Source organism: Ambystoma mexicanum, chromosome 9 (genome assembly GCF_040938575.1).
Source record: "Ambystoma mexicanum isolate Mex_15411 chromosome 9, UKY_AmexF1_1, whole genome shotgun sequence".
NCBI classification, from domain to species: Eukaryota; Metazoa; Chordata; class Amphibia; order Caudata; family Ambystomatidae; genus Ambystoma; species Ambystoma mexicanum.
The window spans coordinates 989,285,695-989,310,371 of NC_090931.1; the positions used below are offsets into that span (position 1 = coordinate 989,285,695).

The 24,677-nt window shown below is 42.5% G+C and overlaps 1 protein-coding gene and 1 long non-coding RNA gene across 4 annotated transcripts in view; both read left to right on the forward strand.

The window, feature by feature from the left end:
• The window catches only part of RAPGEF4 (Rap guanine nucleotide exchange factor 4), a 1,521,174-nt gene that overhangs the window by 570,715 nt on the left and 925,782 nt on the right, over nt 1-24,677 (forward strand). The gene's annotated exons all lie outside the window — the stretch shown is intronic.
• Nucleotides 17,225-24,300, forward strand: LOC138488869 (uncharacterized). Its single transcript, XR_011274725.1, has 2 exons — nt 17,225-23,021; nt 23,080-24,300. It is a non-coding gene; the product is annotated as an uncharacterized lncRNA (long non-coding RNA).

The following is a 24,677-nucleotide window of genomic DNA, read 5'->3' on the forward strand; positions in this document are numbered from 1 at the left end:
GACAGCCTCACGCATATGGAAAGAGGGAAAAGTAAGGAGTAGCGGTGGCAATGAGGTAAGTGGGGAAGGGAGGGATTATTTAAAAAGAGGTCCAGGGTGGGGAGAAGGTGGCAGGCAGGGGAAGCACCCGTCAGGTGGCTTGGAATGCAAGCTAACATCTAGAGATTCAGCCCACGTTCCTAGCCTCCTGATTGGCTGGCTTCTCCGCCAAGGGTGCTAATTGTTAAAATGACTGCATAAATGTTTGCTGTAACTACTAAACAGCTTTACATTGAAGATAGCATCTGCGAGTCATCACTGCTTATATCCTTGAATACAACATTAATTGGTGACAAGGTAAACCTGTGGCTGTGAGGAGGGGGGCAGCCTAAACTACATCCACCGCCCCAAGAAGATCATCCATCCACAGTGGAGTGGGAAAAGGAATTCAAGGATAATCCCACTTGCTGACAAGGTAACAAGGGCAACAAGAAGAAGGAAAACACAAAGGAGCCAGCGGGGCCCAGAAAAGACACTACACGTGCCAGTAAGTAGATGACAACTCATGCCAATGGGCACGCGTAACGATTTCCGAGAGCAGGAACAGCACAAGAAAGAAAAGGTTGCTGCTAATGATTAATTTAATAAAAAATCAGTAAGAACTCTCTGTGACCAGGTCTAGAGAGACGAAAGAGGCCAAGGGAAAAAGGGTGCCATGAGCAGAGGAAGTATAAACAGTACAGATGATGAAGGCTACATGAGAAGCAAAGTACAAGCTGCTGAGAAAAAGCTGAGATGTACTCAGAAGCACAGGAGATGCGAATATATTATAATAAAAACTATGAGTACAGAACGCAAACTACAGCATTGAGAATGGTTAAGGACAACAGCATATTTGAAAATTGGTGCCCCACACATTGGTAATGCAGTTTATAAACAAAACGAATTGTACGACCTATTAGGGTGCAGTTTTATAAACTAACCATTTGACATGCATAGAGAGCCAGCGTTAGACCCTTTGCATCTTTTAAGAGTGCAGGCAATGAAAATACCTCACTTGTGATCAATAGTCCAGGGCGTGCGAAAATGTAACGTCTCAGACTCTTTAAAGAAAAGGACCAGATGACGTGAGGAAAGATGCAAACGAATTGTGGTTACGCGGAAGGAATAATAATATTCTGGGAAGCACACCCAAGAAGGATCGTAGGATTTTCAAGTACCGCAGTGACAAGCAGGAAATCACTTGAAATGGGCCCGTGATATCGTCTTTGTAGCGAGGAAACAATAAGAGCATAAGGTAGTTCCCAAAACTGCAGTTACAGGAGGAAACCAATAGGGGATTAACATTAAGAAACTATTATTGGAAGTTGATGCAAAATCAACAATGTGTGACAGATGGATTAAAGACAATAGTTTTAGAAGGAAATGGGGTTGTGGAAAATGCTTTATGGTTTGAAATTAAGGGTGGGATTTCAATATATGGTTGAGAAGCAATATATAAAAGTGCATAGAGACGAGGGTATGCTCATTGAATATGAAGAGCAGGTTGTTGAAAGGTGGCTACACACACGTGGTCTAAGAAACCTATAGTTTGGAGCAATAATCTAATTATTAGATGCAATGTATAACATTAAGGGCATGATGAATCAAAGTGAGTACTAAATGCAATGTTTAACAAGAAGTGATGGAATTGGAATGGAAACATAGGGGATAAATATTCTTTGGATGAGATTAAAGGTATTAGGCAGGTATTTGAAGTTGATGTATAGAATACATTTAAATCAGATAATAGTGCACATTTAAGATTGTCTGTCAATGAACCAGAATATGTGCTACAAGCATGTTGATGCAAGGTGGCACACGATGCACACCCATGAATTATATTGCACTGTGCTTGGGAGCACATTTGATGCATACCGAGAGTATGTGCTTCGGGCACATCGGGAAAGGGTGGCACTATGCACACCCGTGCATGATATTGCACTGTGCCTGGGAGCCACATTGATGCATCCCAAGGGTAGATGCTACGAACACGAGGAACAACCAACACAATGGGCCTCATTACGAGTCAGGCGTTAAGGGGTTAACGGCGCCGTAAACGGCGCCGACCCTTAACGCCTGATTACAAGGTCCCTTAGCGCCATGGTGATATTAACGCCTGCTTTTTGCAGGCGTTAAAATCCATGGCGCTAAGGGACCATGGTGCTAATTACACCACCGTAATTTACGGTGGCGTAATTAGCGCCTTCCCCACTCCCATTATGCCCTATGGGGCAAAAATGGGAATGGGGAAGGGTAAAATGGGAAATGGGGATTTACCGCCCCACTCACCTTGGAATGGGGCGGTAAATCCGCTACCCACCATGGTGTAAACATAGTTTACACCATGGTGGTAAGGGTACGACCCAGGCGGTAACTTACCGCCTGGGTCGTAATGAAAGCCAATGTTTTTTAACACAGTTAAAGCAGCGACAGGGTCTGCGGGGTGAAGATGTTCTGTCTATGGGTTACCTTGCAAAATTAACATGAGGGAATATCACCTCCGCTCCAACCCTCTTCTCTTTTGCTTGTTCTGGGGCAAGCAAGGGGGATTGGTCACATACATTTCCACTAGGTCATAGGTGTTCCAGTCAGGTCACACTGATATAAGAGTGAAGAATGCACATGGTGATATCATGTTGTGTGCTATTTCTTTAAATGGTGGTAAGGGGAAGGATGTTGTATTCTGCACTTCCAAGTTTGAGCAAGCAGGCTCATGATATCATGGAGTTCCCATCTGATGGCTGAATGAGTGTTCCATGGAAACAGTTGAGAGAGGCCTGACAAGGGAAAGGATGCATGGCCGGTGGCTATTGATATATATTTGTTAAGATGACCACATACTGTTTGCTGTAACTAATAAACAGCTTTACATTGAAGATACTGAGGCTCATTCAGAGCTTGCCGGTCGAGAAACAACGGTCCCGGTAAGCTTACTGGCACCGTTGTTTCCGGACCGGCACACTACAACTCTGCGGGTGTGTGCCGTCCTGCACGGCAGGTCAGACCTGCCGGGTGGAACTTCAACCGCACACAGAGTTTTCATGGAAGCACCGGCACTGTTATTAACAGCAGCTGCTCTTACTCTGTTACTGGAATCTTCTCTGTCTTTGAGATTTGAAGTTTCCAACTCCTGTAAACCACAGTCGGGGTGCTGAACCTTCCCATTAATGGCTGGGACGACGAAGAACCGCCTCTCCCACCTGTGGCTTAGAGTATGGTGTTGCTCCTTTTTATTCCACTAAGGAAAGGGACTGTTGGAATGTCTCTTCCATTCAGGCCTGCTACTAGGATGGAGACGTGAGCTTTCTCCCGTCCATGCCTCTCCTCAGTTTAGGAATGAAGGGGAGTTCTCTCTGGAGCTCCAACAAGTTGGAAAGCACTAGTGCACATCATCCCAGTCTTCTTGCTGCCAAGTCTGTAAAGTTGCCCCCCTAGTTTGATCAAGGTTTCCCTTTTGGGGAACAGACAGTTTGTGAGAGATGCTGTTAAACAAATTAGCTGGGTCTGGACACCTGCGCCCTGGGTGTCAGTATCCAGAGTCTTTCTCCTCCCTCTGGACCTCAGGGAGAAGACCAGGAGCACTGCACAGTCATCCGCATTCCAAATCCACACATGTCCCTGCCAGACTTGTTCCTAATGTGTCCTCTGACACAGAAGGGAATTTGGGTATCGTAATCCTGCAGTAAAGGTTTATTGGAATGGACGGGTTGACTTGGCCTGGGGATACTTATTTCTGTCCATGTGATGATGGTCCTGAGGTCACCACATCACAGCCGACAACCTAATGGCATTTGCAACCAACATCTTGATATATCAGAAGGACTTAAATATTTTTTCCCTGATTTTAAATTACTGTACTAAAATATATAACCTATGCCACTATATAATATATGAGGCCACACAGCCTCACATAACAGCAACCGCTGCGGTATAACTCCTAAAGGAATAGTGCCCTCAGAAATATTATTGGCAAAAAAGATGGCCAATAATCAAAAAAATATCTAAAACATTTTTTTTTAAAGTCCATATGTAAAGTATTGAGTAAATGAAGCTCAAACTTTAAAATGGGAAGCACTAGGAGGCATACATTTTGTGAAATGGATTCCGCCTGTGCTTGCCCTTGCGGCACTAATGAAGCAAAAGCCAGCCAGTTGTAGTAAACCAAAGCTACCACTGGGTGGCTTTTGCTTCATTGGTGCTGGAGGACGGAGACCAGAGACCAGAGACTGCAGGCAGTAAAGCTGCATCTCGGTAAGTGCTAATTTCTTTTTTTTAAATAGCACTAGCTGTGTTTTTTTTCTAAGTTGTCTGGGCTGGAGGAGCCCAGAAAACTTAGAAAGAAAACCGCAGCTTTTATAACGTTGTATTTATGTTTGCGGTAGCTTCAGCTTGGAGCCCCTTGTTGTATTAAAAACGCTGCAGGTTTCTTTCTAAGTTTCACGCGCTCTCTGAGCCGTTGTGTTTCTGCCTGCAGTAGCTATCACTTTGGGTCTCCAGAACTCCCCCGGGGGAGCCCGGGAGACCCAAAGTAAAAGCCAAGGCAGGCCGCAGTGAGAAATACAACATTGTGTTTGTAAATGCTGCGGTATTTACAAATACAACAACGTTGTTATTCTGAATGCGGCAGCTTTCATTGGAGTCTCCTGGACTCCCTCAAGGTTTTCCAACCACGGCAATCACAAATACAACAACGTTGTATTTTTAATTGACGCGCCTCGGCTTTTTGTCTTCATTTTACGTTTTCTGTGCTTCCCAGGGCTTGGGGAGCACCGAAAACGTAAAATGAAAGTGAAGGCAGCCTCCTCAGCTCTGCTCTGGCTGCAGTAAGCAAAAGCTCCCAGTAGGGGGCTTTTGCTGCTTGTTTAGTGCTGCCAGGGCAGAGCTGAGGAGGTTGCCTGAAATGGCAAAATGGATGCTCTCATGTAAACGCTTTGAGCCTTGTTTGCTCAAAGTGTTTACATAGGAACTTTCATTCAAAATATGTTTAACCTGTGTTTTAAAGTATTGCCCATCGTTTTAGCCATTAATATTTCTGAGCGCACTATTCCTTTAATATCTGGAAGCCGTTGCAAGTGAAAATTGCCTAAAATATATAACCTTCTAAATTCAAACATTGTACCAGTCTCAGAGTCCAGCACCAAATAGCCTAATGAAACTACAGCCTTTATCTACTCCTAAATTTCATTGCCTCCTAGAAACCTTATCTTCAAAAGCAAGCTCACCAGTCCTGCATCAAAAGTCTCTGTGAGGCCACATCAATTATGTTCCACTGACCATCACACTGCATCCCATTCCAACCAGATGACTGTGTTGAACTTCTTTGTTTCCCCAAACTGCCTCACAGTCTTATCTTCTCTGGGCAACATCCAGGATAATCTGCATAATTACCTGCTTTTCCCCTCACCTTTCCGCTTTTTGATAGACTGAGAAATGTGTCTGCAGTAGTTCTCCGCTGATGCAAGATCCAGGGAGTAGTCCCGAGTGCTCCATTTCATGTGTCTCGTTATTCCACTCCGCACACATGAATGTCACCCGATGTCTTCACCACAGGTCATTTAGTGATATTCAAAGACAGGATCATGTCCTCTGCCAAGCTTCTGGCGATGCCTGTTTCCATGCTATTGTTTACTGCAGCTCGGCGACAGTGTATGAGAGAGACACCGTCCTTTGAACACTTGCAGTAAAGAATGTTGCGTGCGCTGCTGCTATGACTAGCCTCTGACATCATCATTAGGCCTCTGACAACAGGGTGGACAGAACTCCTGTACAGCTTGCACTCTAATGCCAGTTGCCCTCTGGAGAGGGACCTACAATCACCACATAGGCCACCTCAATTCTGATATTTCACCCCACCTAGGTTCTGGGAATGATAAAGGGACTTGCAAATCTGGACCTATGCCTTCTGTGTCTACATCTGCAATAAAGTGTCCACCTCATGTTGTGCTGTTCACTTCCCAGCACTATGCCGGTAGTCCAGCAAGACCATCCATGTCTGTTATTGACAGTCAGCAGTTTTGCTCAAACACAGCTGACTAGGGACACTGCAGCTCTTAGGGCACAGCCAAAAGGGTGGTGCAAACTGGAGCTATAACCACATACCACAATGCTGCTTTACATTTGGCCATATAGTGCAGGCAATCCTTGTTAGTTATTACCTCCCTGTGTGGTGGGCCTTTTTTGGGGGATGATGGTAGTTTATTAAACCATGCACATTCATAAATACGAGCTACAATGATACTGACTCTTTGGTGTGCCACTACTCGCCTAACCTCTGTAATAGTCACCGTTGGAACACTTTGCATCTGCATATGTAATCAGCATGTGACCTCTCCGATTATGCAGTCAAAGATCACATATCCCCCTCACACACATGGAGGGAATTCAGGTGCCACATTTGCCTAGACTCCTGCAATGTAATTTACTCCATGCTCTGCAAACAGACCCATCTACAAGCTTCAAAATTCCTCCCGTGGGGTTAAGGATTCAATGAGGGCTGTTGCTTGGTCTGTAAAAGATCCAGCTATGCTAATGTCAGGACTGGCGGGATTCGGGGCCAGCTAGCCTTTTTGTTGTAGGCCCTTCCTTCATACAAAGTTGCTAAATTGAGTACCTATGCATTTGGTAATAGTAAAGCTATCATTACAGTGCTTAGTAGCGGGAGTAACCTGCCATATATACATATAGTGCTAATATAATCGGTCATATTATTATTATTGTGATTTGCTAGGCTCACGAAAAAGGGTTCTGGAATTGTTTTCAACCTATCATTTTTCTGACGGATGCAAATTGTAACCTTGTTCAGCAATTTCTAATTCTTGTACAGCACCCATCACATGAACCGATAGAATATGTGCACGGGGCACACATTTTAGTGTAGCTGTTTGTTGTGTGCTGGGGTTGGTGAGGGTTCCTGCATCAGTATAGCCAGGTTTTGAGCCATCGTTCTTTGCAAAATTGCATCACCAGGTTTTTCCCTGTAATGCCATTTAAAACTGACTAATAGCTGATAAAACAGTATAGCATAAGAACGGAAATCAATATACCTTTCTTTATCATTGTGATGTCCCTTATACAAAAGGACTACCCTGCCATAATTAAGGGTCATCTACAATTTTTTGGGTATCAGTGAAATTCAAATTCCTTCCTAAATTACAGAAATTATGTGCAGACAGTAGCTATTAAATGATGTTTAGAAGCAGAGATACCTAATTGAATGGCTGGGGACCAAGAGTGAAGAATTGCACTGCAATCATTAATATAAATGAAAACTCCTTCTTGCAATAACATTTACATTTTTATACAGAACATTGTGGCCAAATCACCAGTACTTTCAGTTCTTTCTGGAAATGAAATATGTTTAAAGGCGTTTCTCAGATTTTAACCATTAAATTGCCAGATAATATATACCTATGCAAACAAATATGGACAATACTGAGCAGCCCTAAATGTCAGATGCGAGCCATGAAACAGTAAAATTAAACTACTGACAAAAAAAGCGATCTACAGCAAAAAGACGGCTCACTTTTAATATCACATGTTTAAAATCTGACATTTGATAATAATGAATTTATATATATTGCCTTTACAAGTCTTCTTGCTAAATGGGCCGTAAACTGTGAAAAATCATGGACAAAATGATGAAGGCAAAACCTCAAGCAAAAACACCAACCCAGGGTGTACTTGAGTTTTTCCCACACCTGCAGGCCCAGACCATTGAAATTAAATGTGCAAGGACAGTTGTGCCTGTGACGTGTGGCAAAGGTCTCTATTGTCTCACTGCATTCCTGAGGTGAAAGGCATGGAAGCCCATGGATTACAATGTAATGGGTTTCATTAAACAAGCTATATTTTGAAAGGCTTGTTTAAAAATCATGCAACGTAATGCCAAATATAACAGGAATTGTGTTCATTAAAAAACACAATGGGCATCATTACACATGCGGCGGTCCGGAAACAAGGGTGTCGGTTAGCTTACTGGGACCCTTGTTTCCGGAACGCCACACTACGAGTCTGCCTGCCAGGGCTGCTGTGCCCGACAGTTCTGACCCTACCAGGCGCAGCGACACCGGTAGGCAGATTCTACATGGTAGCACCAGCACCATTAGCAACGGTGCCGGCGCTTCTGTCGCCCCACTCCCAAAGAGTTCTATAGGACTCTATGGGAATGGGGAGTTACAAAATCCGGCGCCTGACTTTGCGGGCTGCCGGAACTTCGAATGTCCCGGTGGCACCATGAAGTCATGTGCCGGATCCGGTGTTACGGAATTGGCGAGAACACCCGGGCACACCGGTAGGTTACCAACAACCTTGTTATGAGGCCTAATGTGTTGGAAAGGCCCACACTTCAATAAGTTGTCATTACCATTAAGAATTGCACAAAGTTATTTTCCTTTTTAAATGTACCTTTAAAATGGTCAATCTAGTTAAACTCTGATTAAACCCAAGATGTGTTTTTAGCCAGGGCCCAGCTCTTAAGACAAGCAATGTAGAGGTTTGCTTTCTGTAAAACTGACCTCACAATTAATTATTAAATAAGTCATCAATGGGGATTAATAGGTGCATCTGTGTTTACTCAAAACAAAAGTCCTTCTTTAAAAATACCAGGAAAATAGGGCTAAATGCCAGTTATGTGATGGAAATTTGTTCAAATCAGTAAATTATATGAGGTAAACAAGGTCAGAGTTAAAAAATCTGGTCAGTCAGCAATGGCCACTTCAGAGGAACAGTGGACCACACCAAATCCTGAATTTTTACACAGCAGAGCAATAAGCCATTTTCTTAAATTTGTGTCTCCCCATTAGGAATCATAATACAAGTATTCGTTCCCACAATATCTGTTCAGCATATAGCTTTTGTTAATTTCAAAATTCCAACAACACATATAAGTGGCAACCTTGGATAGAAATTAATTTAAAGGAACAAAATAATGTAATTAATTATCCTCTCTATGTTGTGAACCCTTTGCTCAATTTGAAAACTGAGACTAAATTTGAATTCCATAAAACGGCACCAATCACATATGCATAAAACATATATTAACATGTGTGAATTATTAATACATTCGCATTTTTTAATAACATTGTTATGCCTGCAGCTACAGAAACCTGACGGATATATCTAAATCCAAACTTTTATTATGATTCTGAATATACAGGCCTCAGTAATGGTAAATCCATGCAATAAATTATAAGAGAAAGACATATTTCATTCTGATTTGATCATGATTCCTGAGGGGATGGCTAATGCACAGTTAAATATATCCCATTTGTATATGGCAAAATAAATTGGGCCAATCAAAGCAAAGGATAGGATTCTTGTGGGTTTGAGTTTGTGAAGGGAACTCAGCACAGTCTTTCTCCAATCCGAAATTGCCACGTCAAATGATGCTGCATGGGCAGTGTTTGTTGGGTATTTAAAGCTAAACAAATAGGAAGTTGGGAGAGTTTGTGGGGAAAGCAGCAGAGGACAAGAGCTTTCCTGACAGGAGAAGAGCTGATTGGGGTTCTACCTGGAGGTAGCTCATAGAAATTCTCCTTAGGAAGACCTTTCCAGAGGGAGATGAATACAGAAGCCTTTCCCAAGACAGAACCAGATAGCCCAAAGTGATTTAGGATCAGGGAGGGGGAGGGACTGAAAGGAAAAGCTTACCTGCCATATTTGCCTGAAGCTGTTGATGCCCTTACCTGTCCAGGGCCTTTAAAGGAGAAACTAAAGTAAGTAAAATAACCCCTTTGCATTTAGATAAATCCCACAAGAATTTATAAAATCCCTGATAGGAATTAAATGTATTTTGGGAGAACCCTATTCACAATATATGTCACTAAATGTGCACTAGGCGTGTAAATAAAACTTTGCGGAAGTATTTTTTAGAATGAAATGCCTTGCAATGTATAATCTCTGACAGTAACCAATTATTAATTAATTCCCTGAGTTTTCAGAGAAGCAAATTATATCTGGGTTTGTGGATGTGGTGTACAACATGACTCACAGGGATTGATAAATATCATCCTTTGAACACCATAGTTTACATAAAATAAAAATAATGAATAGAGATTTCTACCACTGGAACTGGAATAAGAAAGAAGTTTGTTTATCCTCTTCTTTTTCAGGAAAATGTCAATTTAAATAACCAATATCGTTTTTCCAAGTAATGTGTGGCAGAGCAATAGAATGATTCTGCCTTGAGTGGACTACAAATACAAAGTAAATGTACTTGCTGATCCCTTTTCTATTTACATTTTATAATCTTATGTCTGTCACCCTTTAATACAGAAAGATATTTTGTTGTTCAAAATAAAGGTTTTTAGCCTGAACCCAAGTTTTTAAAATAACTACAGCCAAGTTAATTCTAGAAGACAATTTTGTATCAATGTCTAAAATACAAATCAATAATGTCAAACATTCTAAAATGATCAATTTGATGTGATCCCAATATTATTCTCTGATGCCAACACTTGTCAATAGCAAATTGTGTTGTCTCTTTTACTGTACTTGTGTTTTTGTAATTCGATGTCAAAGCACAATTTGTATGTTTATATTGGAGAGGTTTATATTCTTTTGTATTGAACAGTTATTCAGATCTATTTGTATATGTATAGATGTATGGTTATTGTGACTAAATATTAGTGAGATAATAGTAGGCAGGTTGTTTTTCTTTTCTTTGGGCAAGTGGCCTATATTTGTAGAATGTTGTGATTGAGTTGCCCTATCATGAATGTTAAGAAATCATCTTTAATTTCTTGATTTATTATTTTAAATGAATATTCAGATTAAAAAACATCATATTTCTTTCCCCAGATGTCAGGGTTGGATCATCATGGTGTGTGTTATTTTCCAAGGACCTTTCTCTGTAAAAATGATCAAATGTACGAAATGTACATATATATCCATAAATTGAAATCATCACTGCATGGACACGCAATCTGTTGGCGTCCTTCTCTCAAATTTAAACTTAAAGAAGGAGACTCAGCAGGCTTATACTTTAAGAGACTGCTTACCTCTCTCTGTTCATTTAGGAATGGCATCACAAATGTGGGGCTACCTTGTAAGCTACACACATCCAACATTTCCTTGAAATACTCTTCTAATATCTTATCACAAGTGTAAAAGTTGCAACCTCCACAGACAAACAAACACTTACACTGCCACCCAAAGAAAGACCATGTAAATAAAGCTGGGCATACTGTCTGTGCTACCAGCAATGCTTTCTCAAGCAGAAGCCTCTCACACTATGTGCTGCTGCAAAGAATGTCATCAGTGACTGTTTGACTGTGCCTTGTGATAATGCAATTAAAAAACATTGTATTGGAAACAGATTTCATCTAATATATTCTTTCAAATAAGAAGGTTTGAATTTAAAACTGACCAGGTGTGAAAATGTTTCTATTTAAGAAAACAAAACCTCCTATCATCACAATATTGAAAGTGTGGTCTGAGTGAGATAGAAAGTATAAGGCTTTGGGGGTGGCTAGCAGCCAGAGAATATATCTTATTTTCTCTGATGTCCTTAACATGTCTGCCTTGTGCACACATGCAACCCTGTCTTTTATTGATTTTTAGTTTCAATAGTAAGCGGTGGTGCTGTTTCTAGAACCTGCAGGGTGGGCTGAGCATTTGTCATACCTGCAGCAATATATTTGCTGACCCTGCTTCTCCTAGAATCTGTGACAATTAAAACAGGCATTGCCAGATTGATAGTGAGATCAATGGAGGAGTCACGCCATGTCTGAGTATGCCCCCTGGAGCAACAAACACACTGGGACATGCTAGAGCAACAATGTTTCAAACTGCCTGTGATGTTTGTCATTCAATGATTTTCTCCTATTACAATATCTGATCAGTAAGAGTGCTCGCTCTTCACGCAATGGCCTGGATTGAACATTACAGAGATTGAGGCTGAGGTTACCTGCAGCTGGAATGCTCATGTTGCACACACAGGGGAAAAGAGACAGCCACCTTATTTTGGGAGGCCAATAGTGCGCCCTCTTCCATATTCATTCCCTTATGCCTACATAGAGGACATAACATCATTCCACAGGACCTACCTTTTTAAGATGTGATATGTTCCCTTATATATCTACAATTGCACTTTTCCAGTAAGTCGATTGTGATATTTATCATTTATATTGAGGCAGCAACATAATCTCTGGAATGTTAGAAATGATGATCCTATCAGGCTACAGCAATGCACTACTCCTAATACCAACAGAATGTAGTCAGCGGGATGATAGTTGATTGATTCAAGAGTGCACAGCCTGAAGGTGATCAGGACCCTTCTTATGTAAAGTGTTATGACACAAAAGCTCAGTATAGTAGTAGTGGCTTGGCACGTTGTGATGCAATTTAGGCTTTCTGACAATATACCCCTCAAGAGTACAAAAGGACAGATTGAGGTGAGTATTGCCCGAAAATATGGTACACCCTGGTACTCCAAAAGCTGGCTGCAAGAAAAATTAACCAGATATTAACATGTGGGTTAAGGCAATGGACTCTCCAAAGCAAGATACTGAACTGATACTCACAAACAAGAAAATCAGACTGGGACTGAATAGTTCCAAGTTAGACTGGTGAGTACCTTGAAAACGAGAAAAATCACTGTTACCAAGAATACAGAAATAACAAGAAAGTAAGAAACGAATAGTCTTGTGCTTACCAAATGAGTGCCCTGCTTAGGTGTTGCAAGAGACTTGGAAATGGAGTGACAGTCCGGGAAACACAATGTTTTGTTTTCCTATACCCACCGGCACGAGGACGCCTAAAGAGTTAATTGATCCGGGCGCCATTGCGCTGGTGTCCTTTGATCCTTGCGCTGATGCGCCAATGTCCTTTGGTCCTTGCGCCGATGCGCGACAGTCCTGAATGTTCCAAAAGTGTCTTTGACAGTTCCAGAAAGAGGATATGACACAGGCGAGACTCATGAGATGAGATGTATGCAGTCCGTGGGTTTTCCGATTGTGACGACGAGCAGGTAAGACTTTTGAAATGAGATAACTGCAGTTCCTGGATGTTCCGGGTCTGGTATGAGCAGGTAAGACTTGAGGGATTAGACGAATACAGTCCGTGGACGTTCCGGGTCTGATAGGAGCAGGTAAGACGCAAGGGATTAGACGAGAGGAGTCCGTGGATGTTCCGGGTCGGGTTTGCGCAGGTAAGACTTGAGAGCAATGACAAGAAGGAAGCAAGGATGGTCACAAGGCGGGCCGGGAATTCAAGGAGCCAAGAAGACAAGGTACAAGGTACGTAGCTTTGAAAATAGACAAATTCAGAAGTGCTGCAGTGCGCGGGGGCGCGGCTTAACTACTGGTCACCTGACCGTATGCACAGGACGGCGCTGTAGGCTTGAGTACCTACGCGAATACCATGGCCGCCAGCGTTTCCATGGCAACCCATAGCGTTCTGTAAAAGGACGCGCCAGAAATGATGCAGCACGGTTCTGCGGCTTAGCAGACCACCTTGATTTGGAACCAAAAATGTTTGCTCCCCTGGGTTTACTAGGCCGTTTGTTATTGCTCAAGCTCCGTCTATGTTTATCCAACAAGGCATTCAATGGAACCCTGACAGTTTCCTCCCCCAAAGATGCCTCCCTGGAGCGAGCAGCCAGAAACTCGGACAAGAGACGAGGAGCATGTACATTAGACTCGGGCTCCCATGTTCGCTCCTCGGGACCATAACCTTCCCAATCAAAAAGGAAATGACGGACCCCACGTATCACCTTAGTATCCAGAATGGCTTTGATCACATACTCCTCCACCACCTTGACTATCACTGGCGCCGGACGAGATGGGAGGCGAGTACCTGCGGGACATGGCCTCAGAAGTGAAACATGAAAGACTGGGTGAATCTTCCATTTAGAGGGTAAATCTAAGCGAACCACCAAAGGATTGATCATTTCCTTAATGGGGAAAGGTCCCACAAAACGAGGTATCAAACATCTACGACCAGGCAAATGGAGGTTCTTGGAAGATAACCAAACCAACATTCCAGATTGATAATCTGGAGCAGGTCTCCGTTGTTTATCAGCATAGAGTTTAGCTTGCTGTTGAGCGGCCTCCAAATGATCAAAGACCGTTTCCCTAAGGGAGATGAAGTCACAAATGCAAGCCTGAGCTGCCGGGTTTTCAGTGGTAGGTATTAGATCCTCAGGAATTGACCTAGGATGGAGACTGTAAAGAGCAAAGAATGGAGAAGAACCTGTAGACGAATGTACTGAATTATTGTATGCATATTCTGCTGCCCCCAAAACATTTAACCATGACTCTTGATGCTGAGTAATCAGACAACATAAGAATTGTTCCATAGTGGCATTTGCCCTTTCTGTTTGCCCATCTGTTTCGGGATGATAGGCCATAGAATAACATGCATCTATACCCAGGACAGTGACTAGATGACGCCAGAAACGAGAGGTAAACTGTGAGCCACGATCAGGTAGCCCAAAACGACGGAACAAATTCTGCAAGAACATTTCTGCGAGAACCGGAGCAGAAGGAATACCCTGGCAGGGTACAAACAAGGCCATCTTGGAAAAGTAGTCAAGGACCACCCATATGGTATCACAACCTCAGACATGAGGTAATTCGACCACAAAGTCCATTGAGATCATTAGCCAGGGTTTCTTAGGAACGGAGATAGTCTGAATTAATCCCATAGGTTTAAACACTGTACCTTTGCACTGAGCACAAATAGCGCACCCTTTGATGTAGACCGAAACATCTTTAACCATCGTAGGCCAGAACGCCCAACATTTTAACAGTTCAAGCGTCTTGTGACTCCCTGGATGTGCAGCCATTAAGGCATCATGACACCACTGAAGGGCCAAGACACGGGTTTCTGAAGTAGGGAGATACAACCGTTCTTGTACATAAGGCATGGAATTGATGATTTTTATGTCATGATCATGGAGTTTAGGAGGATTCGTCGCCATCCAAGATTTAATCATTCACTTCAAAGAAGAATCTACAGTACAAGAACAAATGACAAACGATGGTTGTAACACAGTGCTTTCCCAGTGAGGCATCTGACCTCCTTTGTTCAATCTTGATAAAGCATCTGCCTTAAAATGCATCTTGCCGGGACGGTACATGATCTGGAAGTTATACATGGAAAAGAATTCATGCCACCTTGCGTGGCGAGCGGTGGTACAGCGTACAGATTTAAGAGCAAGAAGATTACGATGATCAGTGAAAACCTGTATGGGTATAATAGTACCCAATAGATGTCTCCATACCAGGAATGCATTGCGTATTGCCAGAAGTTCACGTTCAGTGATAGTGTGATTCATCTCATACTTAGTAAGTCTCCTGGAATGGTAAGCCACAGGATGTAGAAGACCAGAGTCTTCTCACCTCTGGGACAGAATCGCCCCCAAAGCCAGATCCGAGGCATCAGCCTCAACAATAAACGGGCGTTTTTGATCTGGATGCTGTAGGACCGGGGCAGAGGTGAACGTGGACTTCAATGTTTCAAAGGCTTTCTGGGCTTGATCAGACCATACAAAGCGCGTTTTAGAACTGGTTAATGCAGTCAAGGGAGCTGCGATGGCCGAAAATGAGTGTATGAACCACCTGTAGAAGTTTGCAAACCCTAAAAGGACTGAAGAGACTTTACATTGTTTGGGACAGGCCAGTCCAAGATCGCTTTAACCTTATTGCTGCTCATCTTAACCCCCTCACTGGTGATATCGTAGCCTAAATATTCCACCTGGTCAGCATGAAAAACACACTACTCCAATTTGGCATAGAGGTTGTTTTCGCGCAATCTCTGCAAAACGGTGGAGACATGTTGGATGTGTTCCTTATAGGTAGAAGAATAAATGAGAATGTCATCGAGATAGACAACCATAAACTGATCCAGTAAGTCCTTGAACACATCGTTGATGAAATACTGGAAGGTAGCTGGGGCATTACAAAGACCAAATGGCATAACTAAGTACTTGAATAGACCATACTTAGTTTTAAATGCTGTTTTCCATTCACCACCTTCTCTGATTCTGACCAGATTATAAGCCCCCCTTAGGTCAAGTTTGGTAAAAAACCTGGAAGAACCTAGTTGATCCAGCAGAACAGATATCAGAGGAATCGGATACTGATTCCGTACTGTCACTGCATTCAATTCTCTATAATCGATACAGGGGCGTAAGTCTCCCTCTTTCTTAGGTACAAAGAAAAGCAGTGATGCTGTTGGAGACCTGGAGGGGCGGATGAACCCCGTCCGGAGTGCTTGATCTAAATACTCCTTCAAGACCACATCCTCCTTTTGTGTAAGCAAATAGATTCGTCCGTAAGGAATACGGGCATCTGCCAATAGTTCTATCGGGCTATCATAAGGACGATGCAGAGGTAGTTTTTCCGCTGCCTTCCTATCAAAAACGTCCCTGAAAGAATCGTATTCCTTTGGAAGGAGCACTGTAGTAATGGCCCCAACCGTTAAGGCTGAATCTAGGAGCCTGGAACTAGGACTTCCAAATTCAACCGTATCTGCATGACAAGACTCCTGACATTGGTCCGAGGTAAACTCAACTGAACGTGACATCCAATCGATGGAAGGATTGTGTTTCATTAACCATTGCAACCCCAATATCAGCTTAAATTGAGGAGTTAAAATAACATCAAAACGGATGATCTCTGAATGATCGTCACCAATCGATAACACAAGATCAATGGTTTGTTCCATCACCAAACCAGAAATCAGAGACATACCATCCACTGCATTAACTAATTCTGGTGTGTTCTTGGGAATCAATGGAATGGAATGATCACATACAAATTGTGCATCCACATAATTTCCAGTAGCACCTGAATAAATCATAGGTTCAACAGACCAGGTTGTCTCAGGAGTAGAAGACAAAGTAGCTAAGACTGAAAAAGGAACAGAGGATCTGGGGTACATGACCGCTTGACTTGACAAAGGGACCCCGTCTATTGTCGAGCTTTGGCGTTTCCCGCCTTCTTCGGTTTTTAAGGACAAAGTTTCAGAAAATGACCCGATGACCCACAATAGAAGCATAAATGGTTGACCCTTCGAAGCTCCCTTTCTGAAGGAATGAGCAGACCTCAAATGGCACCAATTTCTATCGGTTCGGAGGGTGAGACAGGAGTTACTGGCGTTGGAACAGTTAGGGTGGTTCTTTGTTCCCCCTTTCGTTCAGCCTTATGGGCATCGACCTGCAACACAAGGTCAACCAGTTCTGGGAAACCACTAGGAACCACTGGTACAGTTGCTAAAATATCCTTTAAGCCTTCCGAAAGACCTTTGTAAAAACAAAGCAGATTTCTTTTCGTTGGGCCAATCTGTTTCTGCAACTAACTGGTTAAATTTAGCCAAATACTCTGTAGTGATACACGAAATTGCAACCTTGCCAATCAGGGCTTTAGATGACAGCATTGGCCGCTGAAAGCCAATAGTGTATTCAAAGTATGTGCTAAAAATGCTGACAGTAGTCTGTTGTAGCACTTCCATTATGCAGTAGTGAGCTACAAGGAATATGCAGGCCTAGTATGAGATAGGTCAAATTAAACATTGTTGATAGACAGGCAGGGAGGGCCCCTAGCCATGTAGCTAATAGGTTTTTGGAGTGTTTGGAACATCATGGCACCTATATAGCGCTTAGATAGCCAGTCTTAAGCGCTATAAACACTAAGCTATGAGTGCATGCCTTTTAGAGCTTGCAGATGGGGTTAATACATCCCTGCTTCCCTTAGAATATTCAGCCTCACTAACGTTAGCCCTGGCCCCAAGCTAATCTTCCTTTTCTCTGGGAAGGTACTGATAAGACATTCCTCAGCCAGCGCAGATGGGAACAAGGGAGGGGGTAGGAGCGAGCAGGGAGCATCTCAGAGAGAGCTGGGTTTTTTCCATGAGCCAGTTGCACAGGGAAAGTTCTGGAACTGTGCGTCATGGTGACTGACAGCAAGAAGTTATAAAATATCCATGCACACATGGATCAGGGGGAGATCGCCTGTGGACTTGATTCGTGCAGAAACAGGTGCCCGGCATTGGCTCATACGGTGTCCTTCAGCATTGTCCTCTGAGCGGGGCTTGTTTACAGCTAGCTTATGAGGGCCCAAGGTCTCCCCAGTGCTGATTAAAGGGACGTAAGACTGTGTTTCTCTATGTTTCTCTATATTTCTCTATGTTTCTCTATGTTTATCTAAGTTCCATGTTTCACTATATTTTGCATTGCTCTAAGTGTTATGCTTTCTAATATTCTGTAACTTGAATCCCAAATGTATATGAAATTCACTGCTTAGAATAAATATGCTAATAACACTTTGAGGGTGTCATTTGTCACTTGCATGAGATCACTGCTCAGCACAATAGAACCTGTATTTTGGGCTGAATTGGGTATTTTTGCTCTCAAAGGGCTGGCCCCGAGGAAGATTTTGCCCAATATCAAGACATTTGGTGGCAGCTTTGTGGGATTGTGAAGAGCAGTGCCATGCTGACATGACAAATGGTGTGAGAGAACACAGTGTAGAGTGGGGAGCAGGCTGTCGCATTTCCTTGATGGTCTCACTGCAGCTCTGAGACTTCAAAAGGCAGCAATGTTGTGTCGGCTTGCCGTGGCCGATAGCTTGTGTGGTTAAGACTCCCTTCATGGGATTGGTGCCAGGGAGTACAAGGCAATAAACGAGCGGGAAATGGCTTGGTTTAAAGCACTCCGATGAATGGTTAAGAAAGATGTATGCTCAATTAGAAAAGAATTTTATCATGTGGTTTCCCAAGTTTAAAGTTGTAATTTGGAATGCATAGTGAGACGGAGTTCTCATCTCTATTCTGTCATGAGGGCAGGAAAAAAAAATAATAATTGCAGGGATTTGACATGCAAATTGTGAATAGTGATTTAACCATTGACTCAGCCCCAGTGTGCTAGCGAGTGGGGGCTGTAATGTTCGGAGGCGAAGGTTCGTCTTTTTTGATGTATGCTTTTGAAGGGTTGGCATTCCTGAATAATGAGGAAGGGGAATGAGCCATGCTTAGGAGAATGAGTAACATCTGTGCTGAGAGCCTAAAGAGTTTTTTTTTCTTTCTTTTGGCAACTGTAAAATTCCATGTGCTAATGGTGGCAAATTCTGTTTAAAGGAAACACACTAAAATGGTTATATTGCATTTTAGGCTGTGCCATGCTTTTATTGGGTGAGAGACTCACTTAAAAGGAAAGTGAGTGAATGTTATTTGGATTTTCGATTTTTGTGTACTGATTTGAAATTGCAGAACCAGCTTGCAATGGTTGGGGGGAAAAACAATTTATATTTTTCTAAATTGCCCCTGGAGTATTTTTGACTGTCCCCATGCTATGCCATGGATTTGTGCTGTTGCCTCAAAAGTGATGTATGCTTTGAAAATAGTGACCTGTTGACTGTGATACATGGGGAAAAATGTTGTTGACACATTAAACAGCCCACAAGCAATAGAGTGTGGGTTGTTCTTGCAGAAAAAAAACGTGCAGGGAGCTGCACTAAATATGGCATTTTTATTTTTTAAATGCACTGAACTGAGTGGTTATAGTTTGGCAATGGTACAACAGAATGAAACATCTGTGTGTGATAAGATAGCACAAAGATTTAATGGGTTGTGAGTTCTCTTGAAAGATCGCACATTACAAGAAAAAAAGGACGCTTTGACATTTTGCAAAATTACATGGAGTAGAAAAATGACAAGAAAAGTGCCGCTTTTGAAAACAAGAGTCTTGCTGTGTGTGCAGAGCTTGTGCCTTGAAGCTGTCTTGGGCGAGGTGCGTGAAGGCAAACAAAAGCAGAAACAGTACAAGAAAGAGTTAATCTGGATGAATTGTCTGAAACGAGTGAAGCCGCCACAGTATAAGAGTTATAGGCAAAAGAGATAAGCTGCGTGCTAATGGCGCTGCCAGGTGCACACGAAAGATAAACATGCCTGCATTCCTGAGGAAGGGGGAGCAAAAACAGAGAGCTGTTCAAAAAGTAAAGAATTTGCCTAGTAAACTGTGGTACGGAGCAAAGGCTTCATGCAGGATGGCAGACGGGCACATCACATCTGAACATTTACCTATGCATCTGTGAATGGGCCAAGAAAAGACAGCTGCCCATTCCAACAGATATTACTGTGCAAACCGCATTCCCATGTGATGTGATGTGAAGTGAAGTAAAGCGCTATTGCTGTGCAAGCTGCATTCCAATGCTCCATGTGATGTGAACTGAAGTAAAGCGCTGTGCACTGGAGAAGAAACCTCTAGGCGCTTTGAGAAGAGAAAATACACATCTGGCAAACTGCAAGCTACATTGCCAGGGGATGGAGTAACTGACAAAGACATTATGGCCTTCCAGATGGAAGCAAAACTGACAAAAGTGCTTAGCCGTTTTGCAAGAGACAACATGCAGAGCGGGGCTTTGAAGTAAAACATGAACACTGCACATTAGCCATGATCCAGAAGCCACACGGCTTAGTGCAAGAATGAATGATTTGTTGAAGCAACAAAAGAAACTGACTCAGACTATCGCACTCAAAGGAGTGGTTCAAAAACAGCAAACGCCCTTTGAAAAAAAATGATGACAAGTGAAAAAACCAGAGGCTTGAAAAGACACTGCTAAGAAAAGAAAGATAAATACTGAAAGACTTTACCTTTGAAAAATGGAGTGATGCCAGCAGGGCAACCTAAACCAAGATCATGGGACACTGGAAGCAAGTTGGCGCCTGGCATTGGTGATCGCTTTGGTGAAAAAGAAAAGCATTGTGCGACCTGGGTACTTACTATATGGCTTTGTAAAAGCACAGATCAGTCTGAGGTACCATTGACCAGCTATGATTGCATTGCACAAATGAGTTTGTGATTAGGCAGTTACACCCCGTATGGTTGAGTGTAAATAAGCCCCCAGAAACATGCAGAAAGGTGATAAATAATTGCAGTAGCAATGACAAAGTGTGTAGTTACCTGATGAGACTTTTTGAAGATGGGGGTGGTATTATGGGAAGGGGTGGATAACGCTGATATTGAAGTTTTGATGACATCCTAACATTTCTGTTTGTATTTTGCCTAGGCAAAGCACGACAAGACATTTCATAATATAGGAAGATAATGTGCAGTTTGTGGGTGACACTGATCAAAGAAGGGTCAGACGCATTCTCAGAGAAAGCGAGCCACTGCGAACTGAACTGGCACGGTGCAGACTTGGCTAATTATCAAGTATTTGATGCTACACATTTAAATGACATGTTTTGCCCTTTCTTGTTTAAAGGACTATGGACAATGAATTGTGGACTGTAACATCAGGCACCACATACAGCTGTGTGACACAGCAATTGAATGCTAACACATTGAAAAATGGTTTTTAAATGCACTGTTGAGATGAATCTGAAAAAACCAAATGGTTTTACTCTTCCAACTGAATGGCTTTAACCAGAGATGTTTTGTTTTTTGAAAAAAAAAAATATTCTACATTGCACGTAGGCAGGAGAATGATTTATGAACTGTTGGGGCAGCAGAATTATGCAAGCAGGAGCGTAATTTATTTTGAGATAAGATGGGTGCGCACATCAAAGTCACCTGTGCGTAGGTTAAGATTCTTAATTGAAGTAATGCTGCCAAGTGTATGAGCTATAATTTGAAATGGTAATCTTTGAAACACTGGATACTTTTACAGCCAGCTTAAGGCAGGTAAATGAAACCATGACTGACTTGATGTTTGATTTTATGACACAGAGTGTGACACGGTTTTTTGTTAAACCAACCAGTTTCATGTTTTTGTGGGGACAGCTGTCTCCAGCACACTAATGCAAAGAGTCACCTTTTGATTGTAAACATTTGGAATAATTCTTTGGAAAAGCGCTGCAAATGAGTATCCACATGGAATTGCTAGAGTACTGGCCTGGCACATTGTCAGGCATCTTTTGTCACTGAATGGATACCATTTGTTTAATTTGTCTAATGTGATGTTTTTCTGACCAAGAACTGCAGCGAGTGTTCTCGCCAAGATTTAATGAACTATAACTTGACTAAATGAATTTTTTCCATGGTGTGATGAAACAGCCACTGCCGGATAGTAGTATGGTGTTTGTGGCTAAAGTTAATATTGTATATGGTAGATATCCCACTTGAAGAAGGGTATTCTCCAAGTCACAGAAGGTAGACACTGTGAACCTGTTAGATTTTCCAGTAGTAAGACAACATGTAAATTGTAGACTGGTAATGCACACCTTCATTATTACAGTGCTACACTTAGACATAGATTTATCATGAGGCAATGTTTCCTTAGTACTACCAAGCTGCTACAAATGGAGTCCATTTCTATGGCCCATCACTAGAGTGCGCGTAGCTAGGGAGCTAGATTCATTAATTGCAGGAGCTTTATATGCTTGTGACATAGAAACTGTGCACAATAAGCTAGCCACTATGGGTTCTGATGCCAGCTCTGCTATAGAACTTCTGGCCTAGTGGGGCCCATTGATATGCCCAGCACTGCTACAAGTATTGACAGCCAATTGAAGATAACAGTATTTTAGACATGAAGACATTTTTGTCTGCCATAGGGCAGGTCAACAAGACTGCTAAATACACACAATGCATTGTATGGCAAACATTGTTAAATCAGCAGGTGTTGGCTTTTTACTGGGTGGGGGCAACCATCCTCCACACACTGGCACGCAGAGCTACAGTTACCAGCATACATATGGATTGAATTGCTTGCTTTTGATTGCATGAATAACACATGCCATGCTTTGATGTAAATTAGTAGAATTGTTTTTATTTAGACAACCTGGTGCCCATGGGTTCACCTTGTTCACGAAATTAGATGGTTTCTGGTTGGGTTCCACCTACCTGGGGGAAGTGTCTAGTCACACAGCCCATAGTCTTGAATGCCCTGGGATCAGGGGGAGGGTAGGCCCTTAGGGTGAAAGGCTGCCAGGTTTTAGAATTGGTAACCATACATAAATGCAATAGTGCATTGTAGATTAGACTACACTGGATTGCCTTGACATTTTAACTGCATGCTGCTTTTTAACTGACAATCAGTTATACAAAATTGATTTAGGTATTTTTGTGTAGGCCAGGTTTTGGCTAGAGTAAATGTCCATGTTCACTTTGTGTAGGTATTTTTGTGTAGGCCAGGTTTTGGCTAGAGTAAATGTCCATGTTCACTTGGCGTAGGTATTTTTGTGTAGGCCAGGTTCTGGCAAGGGTATATGTCACTGTTCACTTTGTGTACATTTTTGTTTAGGTAGTGTTTTACCTTGCATGCCACGCTAACTAACCGCTAGAAGATAGTTTGCTTAAACCTCTTGCAAAGCCCCTAGGTCTTTATCACTGCACTAAATACTATGTTGATAGGTATTAGTCAGCATTTGTCGCACAAACGTTGAATAGGGGTGGAATGTAGTGATACACGAAATTGCAACCTTGCCAATCAGGGCTTTAGATGACAGCATTGGCCGCTGAAAGCCAATAGTGTATTCAAAGTATGTGCTAAAAATGCTGACAGTAGTCTGTTGTAGCACTTCCATTATGCAGTAGTGAGCTACAAGGAATATGCAGGCCTAGTATGAGATAGGTCAAATTAAACATTGTTGATAGACAGGCAGGGAGGGCCCCTAGCCATGTAGCTAATAGGTTTTTGGAGTGTTTGGAACATCATGGCACCTATATAGCGCTTAGATAGCCAGTCTTAAGCGCTATAAACACTAAGCTATGAGTGCATGCCTTTTAGAGCTTGCAGATGGGGTTAATACATCCCTGCTTCCCTTAGAATATTCAGCCTCACTAACGTTAGCCCTGGCCCCAAGCTAATCTTCCTTTTCTCTGGGAAGGTACTGATAAGACATTCCTCAGCCAGCGCAGATGGGAACAAGGGAGGGGGTAGGAGCGAGCAGGGAGCATCTCAGAGAGAGCTGGGTTTTTTCCATGAGCCAGTTGCACAGGGAAAGTTCTGGAACTGTGCGTCATGGTGACTGACAGCAAGAAGTTATAAAATATCCATGCACACATGGATCAGGGGGAGATCGCCTGTGGACTTGATTCGTGCAGAAACAGGTGCCCGGCATTGGCTCATACGGTGTCCTTCAGCATTGTCCTCTGAGCGGGGCTTGTTTACAGCTAGCTTATGAGGGCCCAAGGTCTCCCCAGTGCTGATTAAAGGGACGTAAGACTGTGTTTCTCTATGTTTCTCTATATTTCTCTATGTTTCTCTATGTTTATCTAAGTTCCATGTTTCACTATATTTTGCATTGCTCTAAGTGTTATGCTTTCTAATATTCTGTAACTTGAATCCCAAATGTATATGAAATTCACTGCTTAGAATAAATATGCTAATAACACTTTGAGGGTGTCATTTGTCACTTGCATGAGATCACTGCTCAGCACAATAGAACCTGTATTTTGGGCTGAATTGGGTATTTTTGCTCTCAAAGGGCTGGCCCCGAGGAAGATTTTGCCCAATATCAAGACATACTCCAAGAAGGATTTGCCTTTCTGTTGTAAAGAAAGCAATTCCAAGTCCGTGGCCTGTGACTTATATCTGGTATCAAACACACGGGGCATAGCCTCACAATCATACAGTAAAGGGCTACTCTGTTCCAGCAAGGGATTGGCCCACACTGCAGCAGTACCCCCAAGGTTAGACAGAACAAAAGCTGCCTTAGTAGTAGCATCAGGGAAGGATGCAGGCCTACACAGGAAATGTAAACGGCACTGA